Raw genomic sequence first — 10,203 nt, forward strand, 5'->3', positions numbered from 1 at the left:
AGGCTGAAATCTGGCCTCTTCCTCTGCTGGGGCCTTTGTCTCTTTCTCTATAATTGGAAATGCTCCCATAAAGATGTCCTTTCGGGTTGCAGAGAAAGGATTATGGTTATGCATAAAACATATATATATACCTAGGTGGAGGGTAGGTAGCATAATGGATATGCAAACAGACTCTCATGCTCGAGGCTCCAAAGTCCCAGGTTCAATCCCCCACACCACCGTAAGCCAGAGCTGAACAGTGTTCTGGTAAAAAATAAATAAAAAAATAAAAATACATATATTTATACCTGAGAGTCTGAGTTCCCACCCCAAGCACAATAAGGCAGCACTGTGCAGTGCTCTAGTATCTCTGTGTGCCTTTTCCTTTTCTACCTCTTATTCATTAAAGTAAATAAATAAAATAAATATTTTAAAAAATAGCTGTCATTAGGAAAGACACAGATTTCAAGTAAGGGGATGGGATACTGAGTTCTGGTGGTAGGAATTTGTACACTTCTTATCCTGTGGTCTTGTCAATATTCCCATTTTATAAATAAATTTTATAAAAAGAAAAAAAGGTCATATTGCCATATGTTAACCACTACAATAGACAGTTCCCACTGCGCCATATCCCAGCATGGAACCAGCAATGGAGCATCCTTGAAACTGTCCACAGGAGAAGCTTCACTTCCCCCTGGGAACAACTTAGTCTGGGTTCCCACTACTCCCTCCCCAGGATACCAAGTTAAGCAGAGACCTTAAAGTGAGTCACCTCCTCCCCCAATCTAAATGTGTGAGGGGGAGGGAGGGAGGGGAATCCTTGCACATTCTTCATTGTGCTCTATAAATGAGTCAAGTCCCCAGAAACAAGTTTGGTTAATTGCTTACAAAGTTTCAGGAAAGGTTAAACCCAATCCTTAATTTCCCAAAATAGCAACCTTCCAAACTGAAATGCAATGGAGAAAAATTTGAGAAAACACAGTCTTCCTTTCAGATCAGTTTATTTTATCTTTTTTTTTTTTAAAAAAAAAATCTTTATTATCTTTATTTATTTATTTATTGGATAGAGAAAGCTGGAAATCGACAGGGTAGGCGGAGATAGAGAGAGAGAGAGAGTGACATCTGCAGCCCTGCCTCACCACTCATGAAGCTTTCCCCCTGCAGGTGGGGACCGGGGACTTGAACCTGGGTCCTTGCCCACTGTATCATGTGTGCTCAACCAAGTGTGCCACCACGCGGCCCCTTGTTTTTATCTTTTTAATCAGAGCAGTGATCAGCTCTGGTTTTTGGTGGAGCTGGATGTGACACTTGGAAGCTCAGAACCTCTAGTACACAAGTCATTTGCCATCTTCATGCCATCTTGCCTACCCCAAAGCAGTTTGTTATTTGTGATTCAACATCAAAGAAAGAATGCATTTTATTTATTTTGGATAAAGTTAGGAATTGAGACGGAAAGAGAAGAGAGACACACAACTGTTGCACTGTTCACAGCTCCTAAAACTTATCCCTGTAAGCAGAGACAGAGAGCCTGAACCGGGGACCGTATGTGCTACACAGTGTGCTCTACCATAGGGTAGGAGGGGTACCGCCCAAGTGGGTTTATTTAAAAAGGAGATCCAATAGACTGAGTGTCCTAGAAGCTTCTAATAGGCAACAAAAGAAGCAAAGTCACAGTTCATCTATCCTAACCTTCTAGACCAGATTCTAAGGGGTTTAGAGTCTTGCCCCACACAGAAATAAGGATACAGTGGATGAGAAAATATGTCCTCGAAAGAAAGGAGGTGGGACCTGTCATTCAAATTGTAGAAGGAAACTTGACCCAGTTCACAGTCCAGGTAAACTCCAACCACTTTGAGCTCCTCCGCCACGACAAGAGAAACACAACCACAACCAGTTCCCACATACTTTCCTCTCCGCCTTCGAATGGCCCAGTGTGTTTTCTTATCTGAGGACATTCGATGATGCCCAGTACTGGGATGAGAGAAAACACACACCCCCACAGCCCAGCTAGACTTGCCCTCCACCATCACTTCCCAGTAATGACGACCCATCTCAAAAGCTTGAGATCCCAGGATTTCTAGACCAGAAGAAAAACTCTTTGATTTCTTACGACGAAATGGATGGCTTTTCCTCACATAGAACACAGTCTACATGTCATCACTCACATGTAGGTCAGGATGAGCAGTTTCTGGATCCAGAGTCACTTGTTCACTAAACTTCTCTATGGTATCATTCAGGGTGGAATAAAGTGGGGGGATGCTGCAGCCCTCTTGAGTCAGCTGAAAGGAACTCAAAACTGGAGGCTTCAGGCTCTCATACAGATGATAGATCCTCCCAGCTTCCTTCAGCACATTCAGCTCTGAGGTCACACTCTTGTCTGCCACCTCCTTGACCAGAGCCTTGAGAGAGGAGATGTGCCCTTCCAAGTCAGTGATGTTTGTCTGGAGTGTTTGCAGGCCCCTTTATTTTTCCTGCCTTTATACAGATGAGAGCATCCTCTTGCTCCATTTCCACAAGATCATCCAGATGATTAAAACTAGAGATTAATGTCTCCCTGCGGGTGTACATCTGGCTTTTCATTTCCTGAGCTTTGATGTCTTGTGTGGTTTCCAGTTCCTGAGCTTCTGATACCTTCTTCTTCAGGGTCTCACTCCAGCCTCTTAACCATTGCCTGTAATGGGAGGCAGCCTCCGCCACAGGCCTCAGGTTGTAGCCCTGGTGGTCAGGGGCCTGAGTGCACTGGGGACACAGCAACTGCAGGTCCTCTTCACAGAAGAGGCTCAACATCCGCTCATGAGTCTCACACAAGTGCTCTTCCTCCTCTCTTATCTTCTTCCTGCTGCTCAGGAGGCACTGAGTGATGTTAATCATCCTTGCCAGCTTGCTGTTGGGAATGAACTTCTTTGTCTCGCATGGATGATGGCAGACAGGGCAAGAGGATATGTCCTCATTATCCTCCCAGCACTGTTGGAGGCAGGCGTGGCAAAAGTTGTGCCCACATTCAGTGGTGACAGGCTCTTTCATGACACCAAAGCAAATAGAACACTTGGTCTTTGTCTCCATTGCTTCCAGGGCTGCTGACACCTCCATTGTGCTGAGTAGGAAAGACAAAAAAAAAAAAAAAAAAAAAAACCTCTCAATTCTGAGGAACTCTAGATAGGAAGACCCAGCCTCAGACAGCCATCCTCCTGTGCTGAATGTGTCTGGGAATGAAGAGCCTTGGCTGATGAACAAGGCAGGTGGCTTCAGCTTCCCGGGTTGGTGCACAGGTCTGTACTCACCCCCTGCAGCTCAGCACAGGTGTGTAGTTTCAAACAGTGGGCAGCTCAGCTAAGTGCTTTCTCCTGGTCGCAAGGCAATTAGTGGCTGCTCCACCTGAGGGAGAGAAAATACCTCAGCAGGGACACGTCTCATGTCTCATCCAGCAAACTTGAGAGGACTGACTCTGCCCTCCCCATGATTCACCTCTACCCACATCAACCCTGTGAGCCCACATCGGACTGGAGTGTGCATGAGGTTTGGTATAGTGGTCCCAGTAGCTGTTAATATGCTCATTCAAGTCACCTACACTTGGGGATACAGAGGCGACTGCTTGTCCTCAATTCAATGGCTAATTAGTAAATTGAGGTCAGTAATTTGCCAACAAGCCAAATGAGGTTTCCTGTCCTCTGAGGTGGATCTCAGGCCCTGCTAAGAGGAACCAGGAATCCAGGGCTGGGGGTTTCCAAGCCCCATAAAGGGTCCATCATCCTGCTTACCTGGAAGGACTCCACTTTTTCAAGGAAGATTTATGGGGTGGGGCTACAGGGCTGGTCCTGAATTGGGTCTCTGAGCCAGTCTGGAAGATAATGCGGTATTAACTGTGACCAAGGTATTTATACAGAACCATCTGGGTGGGGTTTAGGATGCACCTTGCTGAGTGAGGACCCAAATGAAGATGGATATGGCTGGCATGGGGCTGAGAAGAGACTCAGGTGATTAGATTTCCCTAACTAAATAGATAATAGTAATCTTTCCATCTTTTTTTTTTTTTGAACAGTGCATTTATTTTTTAAAAGTTTAAATTGGGAGTCGGGTGGTAGTGCAATGGGTTAAGTGCAGATGGTGCAAAGCACAAGGACTAGTGTAAGGATCCTGGTTCAAGCCCCCGCATCTTTCCATCTTTTTATTGTTGTTTTAGTTAGTATTCTTGATATTGTCATTAGATAGGAGAGAGAGCAATAGAGAGAAGAGGGGAAGACAGAGAGGGAGAGAAAGAGAGGCACCTGCAGAACGGCTTCACTGCCTGTGAAGCGACTCCTCTGACCTAAACTCCTGATCTAAGCAAGGCTAGGGGCTTAGATTTTATATTCTTAGGCAGGGTAGGGGCTGAAGCAAGCTAAGGAAAGGTATACAAGCGAGGGGCCTGGCTGTGGCACAAATTGTTGAGTTCATATGTTCTAATGTGCAAGGACCCGGATTTGAGCCACTGGTCCCCAGGTCCCCACCTACGGGGGGATATTTGTGAGTGGTGAAACAGGGCTACAGATGTCTCTGATTCTCTCCCTCTCTATCTGCCCCTTCTTTTGATTTCTGACTGTCCTTATCCAATAAATAAACATAATTTTAAAATATTATTAAAAGGGTGGGGTAGGGTACAGAAGCAGATGTGCATGTGCGATTAGTGGTATAGCTTTGGGTACTTTCCCGGGATCCCAGGAAATGGGGCCAACTTCTTATCTTTGGGATTCACACGTCACAGCATATTTCATTTTAAGACTTTATTCTTGTGTGTTGGGTGGGGGAGTAGATAGCACAATGGTCATACAAAGAGACTTCTATGCTTGAGGCTCCAAAGTCCCAGGTTCAATCCCTCATACTGCCATAAGCCAGAGCTGAGCAATGCCCTCATTAAAAAAAAAAAAAAAAAAAAAGGTCCAGGAAGTGGAGCAATGAGTAGAGTGTTGGATTCTCAAGCATAAGGTCCTGAGTTCAGTCCCTGGCAGGACAGATACCAGAGTCATATCTGGTTCTTTCTCTCTCCTCCTATCCCTCTCATTAATAAATAAAATATTTTTTAAATCATCTTAAGTTGAAGCTGGGTGATGGCACACCTACTAAGTCCACACAGCTAAGCTTCACATGTGGTGTATCACAGGGCAACAGATGTCTCTCTTCCTCTCTATCACCCCCTTTCCTCTCAGTTTCTGGCTGTCTCTACCGAATACACAAATAAAGATAATTTAAATTTATTAAAAAGTTATCTTAAGAATATATTCTTAACAAACTTTTATAAGCACACTTTAGTAAATACATTTTTAGTAATTATATTTTATATAACTTAAGCAAATAGCAACACTGCTTCAGCTCTCATGAAGCTTTCCCCTGCTTTTGGGGACATGGACTCAAACCTGGGTCCTTGTGCACTCAACCTGGTGCACCACCACCAGGCCCCAAATACCTTAAACTTAATCATCTTGGAAGTTTAATACCTTAAACTTAATCATGTTGTAATCATCTTGTAAAATCTTCTGATTTTTTTTTAAAACCAGAGCATTGCTGAACTCTGGTTTATAGTGGTGTGGTGATTGATCTCGGATCTTTGGAGCCTCAGGCATAAGGGTCTCTTTGCAGAACCATTATGCTATCTACCCCCACCTATAATTCTTAATCTTATACACACTCTAAATGAGCATACTTTAAGTAATCATACTCTAAGTAACACACTCTTAAACACACTGATTTTCTCAAACTTTGAACTATAGCCTACTAAAACTCCTACTAAAAACTGAGATATTGGCAATTCCCTCTCACAGGCAATTGAGCTGTCTAATCAATGTTGTAGTTATTCAAAAACACTTTCAACTGGAGAGTTAAATTAAGTGTCAGATTGCTCAGGGTGGGAGCATGGATTTTCCCATCAATCACATTAGGAGAAACCATGGAATCATTGTTTAATCTCATGACAGGTTTTTGTTCTCCTTTAAAAAATTGTTTTTATTGCATATGAGGCTTTGTTGCACTGTATATATATTTCTTCCAGCAAGGGAAAGATACCAGAGCACCGAATCTTCCTCCAGTGCTGAGCTATTTTCTACCTCCCTTCTTTTCTTCAGATTTAGTTTACTCATTTATTACTATTAGAGAGAAAGAACCAGAACAGAAACAGTGGTAGAGACATGCAGGCACAGAGCCCAAAGTGGTAGCCCTGGTGAAAAAAGTCCTGACTGCTTTGAACAAAGAGAATTGCTAAGCTGAACCTCACCTTCTTCCAGCTGCATAAAGCAACAACTGGCTACAGGTGGTGAGCAGAATCCTTGAGCACCAACCTCTGCACCTGGGACTGCATTCCCTCGTAATTCAATAGAAGCTTCTCTTCATTCCAGAGACACACAGCATAAAGTTACAGATGACTGCGGCTATGCCTTTTTTTTTTTTTTTTTTTTAGAAAGAACCAGAGATCACTCTGGCACATGTGCTACCAGGGTTCAAAATCCAACCCAACAAAAAAGAGGTGTGTACTCCTATGTTCATAGCAGCACAATTCATAATAGCTAAAACCTGGAAGCAACCCAGGTGCCCAACAACAGATGAGTGGCTGAGAAAGCTGTGGTATATATACACAATGGAATACTATGCAGCTATCAAGAAAAATGAACCCACCTTCTCTGACCCATCTTGGACAGAGCTAGAAGGAATTATGTTAAGTGAGCTAAGTCAGAAAGATAAAGATGAGTATAGGATGATCCCACTCATCAACAGAAGTTGAGTAAGAAGATCTGAAAGGGAAACTAAAAGCAGGACTTGACCAAATTGTAAGTAGGGCACCAAAGTAAAAACCCTGTGGTAAGGGGTAGACATGCAGCTTCCTGGGCCAGTGGGTGAGAGGGATGGGTCACCGTCTTTTGGTGGTGGGAATGGTGTTTATGTACATTTCTAGTAAAATGTAGTCATATAAATCACTAGTTAATTAATATGAGAGGGGGAAATTAATTGTACGTCTCGAAGTTTTTCAAAACACAAACTGAATCTTTTTAATATATAGGCTGTGTAATTGATAGGCGGACTCTCTCAAAAGCCTAGACCAAGTAGATCAGAAGCAACCAATAGCACAGCTATATACAAGATGCTGGGTACTGTACAGCAAACCCTAACAAAAGGACTTTTCAAAGTTAACCCAATTACCAATTAATGTGATGATAACATCAACTATCGATTGTCTTTTTGAACCCTAAGACAGCAAGAACCTCACATCTCTACTATAGAGCCTCTACTTCCCCCAGTCCTGGAACCCTTGGATAGGGCCCACTTTCCCGTATGCCTCTCCCAATCCATATCAAATAATATTGCATCCGCCGATCACAACCTAACCAACGCAATGATTGCCACCTCAACATGCTTCACTTCAGACTGTGTCCAGAGACTTCACGTGTGCAATGACAACCCTTCAGCTTCATTGCTCGGGTGAGACCTTTCCTTTCATAGTATACTCTAATTCCATCTCAGGTGGTTCACTTTCTAACAAAGTCCCAAAACCTAGATATACACCAGTTTCTGTGAGAGAGCATATGTTCACACGTATCCATAAACTACTGCAAAGCAGTACTACTGAAAGCAGAAGTACACTAGAGTTTGCAGTGAATACCCCCCTAACACTTCTTCCCCACTATTCCAAGCTTTGGGTCCATGATTGCTCAACAATTTGTTTGGCTTCGTATGTTAACTCTCTTTTCAGTCACCAGGTTCCAGATGTCATCAGGATGCCGGCCAGGCTTCCCTAGACTGAAGACCCCACCAATGTGTCCTGGAGCTCTGCTAGGGAAAGAGAGAGGCAGACTGGGAGTATGGACCGACCAGTCAATGCCCATATTCAGCGGGGAAGCAATTACAGAAGCCAGACCTTCTACCTTCTGCAACCCACAATGACCCTGGGTCCATGCTCCCAGAGGGATAGAGAATGGGAAAGCTATCAGGGGAGGGGGTGGGATATGGAGATTGGGTGGTGGGAATTGTGTGGAATTGTACCCCTCCTACCCTATGGTTTTGTTCATTAATCCTTTCTTAACTAAAAAAAAAGAACCAGAGATCACTCTGGCACATGTGCTATTAGGGGTCAAAATCAGCACTTCATACTTGAGAGCACAGTATTTTATCTACTGCACCACCTCCAGGACCACGAGGCTGTGTCTTAATACTGCAGAGAAACCTCAAAACCAAAGATCCTAAGGAAGCACAGTGGGTTAGGGTGCATTCCTTGCACTCAGCTCAATGGAGGCACTGGGAGTCTTGGAAGCCATGGTGGAAGAGAGGAGATGTGCCATCTGCTTGGACTTCATGAGAGAGTCTGCCACTATTGAGTGTGGGCACAACTTCTGCCAATCCTGCCTCCAAAAGGCCTGGGAGGATTCTCAGGACAGATTCTATTGCCCTTTATGTTGGCATCCATTTAGAGAGAGGCACTGGACTGTCAACAGCAAGCTGGCAAGAACGATTGATGTCATCCAACTTCTCCATAGCAGCAAGACCCAGATGAGGCAGAAGGAGGCACAAATGTGTGAGAGACACAACCAAGAGCTGATCCTCTTTTGTGTAGAGGACAAGGAGGTACTGTGTCTTGCCTGTGTTGAGCTCCCTGATCACCAAGATCATCATGTGAAGTCCATGGAGGAGGCAACCTCCCACTACAGACAAATGATCAATGATTTTATCAGCTTCCTGATGAAGCACATAGGGGGGATTCAGAAGTGTGAAACTAGGCAAAATAAAAAACTCCAGGAACTGAGGATGCAGGTGAGAAAACACAGATGGAAGCTGGCCACTGAATTTTGGCGCAAAATAGAATTTGTGGACAGGGCAGAAGAGGCAGCTCTCTCCAGGTGAGTTGAAGAAGAGAGAAGCATTCAACAGAGCCTCATCACAAACATATTGTCTTTCAGAATCACATCTGCACTATGGATGCTCTACTCAAAGAGGAGGCAGTGAAGAGTGTGATGCCTCAGCTGAAAATGCTGAGTGAGGCTGGGATGATCCATCAAAGATATACGAGGCTGGATCCTCCAGCTTTATACTCCTTTCAGCTAAGGAAAGAGAAGTTCAGTCTCCCTCCACTGTATTCAACTCTGGGAAAGATTGTACAGAAATTCAGAACAGATTTGACTCTGGATCCACATACTGCACACTCTCATCTGTATATATCCAAGCACAAGCATTCTATGAGATGTGAGGGCCCTCTCACATCTCTCTATGGTTTAGGAAGGAGCCACAGACCTCCCCAGATAGTGACATCAAGTCTCTTTTTGATCTTGAAGTCCTGGTCTCTCAAGAGTTCCTTTCTGGCCACCATTACTGGGAGGTGCAGGTGAATGACAAACCCAGCTGGGCCATAGGGCTGTGTAGCCACTTCCCGTTCAGCAGGTGGCAGCAGCAGCTAATATCTGGCCAGAACAGGCGCTGGACCATTCACCTGCAAGATGGAGACTATGTGGCAGGAGGTGCCCCTCCTGTTCTTCTGACTTTGAAGAGGAAGCCCAGAGGCATTGGAGTTTACCTGGACTATGAAGTGGGTCAGCTTTCCTTCTACAACTTGAGTGACAACTCCCACCTCCATTCTTTCCAGGAGACATTTTCCCACTCACTGAAGTCTTCTTTCTGTGTGGGACCAGATTCCATTCCTCTTTCCCTCTGTGGAGTAGAAGGTTATCAAGAATGAACTGTGACATTACTTTGTTTCCTGCCCGTTCTTATGAATGACCTTTAGAATGTACAATGATTTTAGATTCATTTTCTGATGTTTTGAAAGGACTTGTCTGTTAAAATTGAGTCTCCTGCCTTGCCTGCCTGAAAACTTACAGCTCTGTACAGTGGAATACCCTTGCTGAAACCTACACTCACTCACGTAGTGCTGTCTGCTCTCTATTTCAAGATCATATTGCAAAGGAATGTAAAATCTAATAGCAATTAAAAATTATTGATCATCAGTAAATTTCTGTTTTTCTTTTGCATTTTCACTTTTCTTCATTGTGACTAGTGCTGTATGTAAAATTTAATAACAGGAAGGTGCTTACAGCATCTCAGCCATCAAAGTGGAGAAACCTCTTGCCTCGTCAGCACTGACTGCTGAGTTTGGGCCCCACCATTGCATGGATAAGCCTGATCTCTTACTTTCATCTCATCATTTACAAATAAATTACATTAGAAGAAAATGGAACTGATATTATCTGATGTCAGTATATAAAATTACAGACT

This window comes from Erinaceus europaeus, chromosome 19, assembly GCF_950295315.1.
Source record: "Erinaceus europaeus chromosome 19, mEriEur2.1, whole genome shotgun sequence".
NCBI lineage: Eukaryota > Metazoa > Chordata > Mammalia > Eulipotyphla > Erinaceidae > Erinaceus > Erinaceus europaeus.